We start from the raw sequence: 2,822 nt of genomic DNA, 5'->3' as shown, positions 1-2,822 counted from the left end.
GTTTGGGTTTGGGTTTGGGGGGTGGTGCAGTAGAGTGGCCGGTGCTTAAGATTGGACCTTGCAGTCACTAGCATTCCGGGTAAACAGAGCCCCGCCTACTAAAAGAAGGCTCTTGTGGCCACTCCGGAAAACCCTAAGATTTAAGTGCAGTCTCTAAGCCTTTCTTTGAAACACGCCCATTTAGGACACCCAAACTCTGGATTGCTGCGTCCCTCTGTCCGCGAGTGCCACACCTGGACAAGCAGCCAAGGCACGGGGTGCCCCCAACTCCCACCCTGCGGCCCTCGGGCAGGGGCACACTTAGCAGGAGGCGAGGAGGACCCGAACCCACAGGCTGCACATTTGAGTCCTACGGGGTGAGCTCCCACCCCGAGCGGCGTGGGAGGCAGGGCACCCACCTGCCCGCAGCAGCCCCAGGCCGTGGGCGCGCCTGTCCCACAGCCTCGCAGGAGTGCGGACCCGGGTGGAAACTGCTGACCCAGACTCCTGCGCCAGCCCGAGGTGGCCGCAGGGTCCCCCGAGAGCGACTAGGGCGCAGCGCGGTCAGCGCACTCCCGAGGCTCCAGCCCCGCACCCGCCGCCCCGCTCCGCCCCGCCCCGCCCGTTCGGGACACGCGTTACCTGAGTCTGCATCCACTTTGACGGGACCCCCGGCCCACGTGACCCGGCGGAGGCCAGCCCACGCACGCGCAGTCGCTGCAGCTCGAGGGCGCGCTTCCGCTCTCTTCCGGGGAGAGGCTCGGCGGTGGGCGGTGCGAGCCTGTGCGCCACGCCCTCCTTAAAGGGAGACGCCATCCGGACTGCTGGTACCTGTACCGTCGCCGGGGGCCTCGGAGCAGGAGCACAGTCTAGTAAATAGAAATCCTTGGATGGGAGAGGAACGTCCCTTTAGCCCTGATCTGTGAGTTCACCGACTCCAAAGTCACGCCTGCCATCCCAGAGCGCAGGTTCCTGAGGCTGAAGGATCTTAGTGAGTTCAAACTAGCCCGGGATAGAGTGAGGCCTGTCTCAGAGTCAATAGATGGATGGATGGATGAATCGTTTGGGGGTTGGAGGAGTGGGGTAATATCCACTAATTAATTTTCTTTTAAAAGGCGCACAGAATTGTCAGGTTTCGTGGGTACTTGTTGGGGGAAGGGGAAGTGTTATTGGTTTTGCAAAAAGCATAGACACTGAAAACTGTTCTCCAAATTACCGTTTTTTGTTGTTTGTTTTTTCAAGACAGGGTTTCTCTCTGTAACAGCCCTTGGCTGTCCTGGAACTCTCTTTGTAAAGCAGACCGGCCTCTAATTTGCAGAGATCTGCCTGCCTCTGCCTCCCCCAGTACTGGGATTGCAGGCGTGGGCCACCACGCCTGGCCAAACTATCATCTTTTTGAAAGTTAATCTTAACATCCAAAATACAGCGTGGGCCACATTATCAAAAAAAAAAAAAAAAAAAAAAAAAGGCATCTTTACAGAGTTTGCTTTTGTTGTCGAGTTTTGTTTTTAATTTGCCACTGGAAATTTCAGAACCATTTGGCCTTTACAGTTCCCACTGTAGCTATCATTAACCCAAGGAGACGAATATTATACTCGCTGGACCTGCATGTAGTGGAAAAATTAGGAGGAAGAGTGCCAGAAGATAACTCCAGAGGAGTTACAGAAAACACTCAGTGTGGCTACCTCGGTTGACTGTCAACCAGGCTCACTCTCCCTCAAGGCCTGGAACAGATCCCTAAGTGAGAAAAAGCCCTGCCATGTAGGTACTTTGAGGCCAAAAATTTGGTATACAAACACAATCTCAGTTAAGACAGGCTGATTACACTGATAAAAAAAAAAATTATAGGGCTGTCATTTTTAGGGTCACAGATGAAAGAAAATAAATCAACAACTTACCTTAAAAATGAGACTAATGAGCCAGGGCACAGTGGTGCACGCCTATAATCCCAGCCCTCAGGAAGGCAGAGGCAGGTGGATCTCTTTGAGTTCCAGGGCAGCCTGGTCTACAAAGTGAGTCTAGGATAGCCAGGGCTACACAGAGAATCCATGTCTCAAAAACAAAAAGAAAGTAAGTTTTGAGCAGAGGGCAGCCCAGCAGACACATGAAAAGCGGGACTATAGGAGATTAAAGATGGGGACGTTGTTAACTGACATTTGCAAAGGCTTTTCCAGTAGTCATGCACTTATTCTGGATAACTCTGGAAGGCAAACCAAAGACTTGCGGGTGGATGCTGTAGAAGAGCAGCTTTAACTGGAGCTACCTCTGAAGCCCCTTTACCGTGACAGTCTTTCATATACCCTCGCTCGCTCACAGCGTAGCACAGTTGGAACAGTGTCACAAGCTTGCCTGTCCAGTGCTGCTTAACTAAAAATAAAAATAGTGTATGCTTATTATAGAGAGCTTGGGAAATTTGGGGAATGTTTTCAAGTAGAAACTACCCATATCCCTCTTTGTGGCTGACTTTCATTAAGTCTTTTTCTTCGAATAATTACATTTTATCATTTTTGTTTGGGTTTGGAGGAGAGTTGGTAAAAATTTTATTTTTTACTTTTTTATTTTGGTTTTTGACAATTTCATACATGTACAAAATACATTCTAACCACCACCACCCCCCCCCCGCCCACCTCTGCCAACATTCCCACCCTCCCTTTCCCAGATTCATGACTTCCTAGAGGTGTCTTCAATTTTATTTCATCCGGCTGAGCAGTGGTGGCGCACAGATTTCATCCCAGCACTCGGGAGGCAGAGGCAGTCAGATCTCTGTAAGTTCAAGGCCAGCCTGGTCTACAGAGTGAGTTCCAGGACAGCCAGGGCTACACCCAGAAAAACCCTGTCTCAAA

The sequence above is a fragment of the Acomys russatus genome, chromosome 8, assembly GCF_903995435.1.
Source record: "Acomys russatus chromosome 8, mAcoRus1.1, whole genome shotgun sequence".
NCBI classification, from domain to species: Eukaryota; Metazoa; Chordata; class Mammalia; order Rodentia; family Muridae; genus Acomys; species Acomys russatus.
This window is presented reverse-complemented; position numbering follows the sequence as displayed.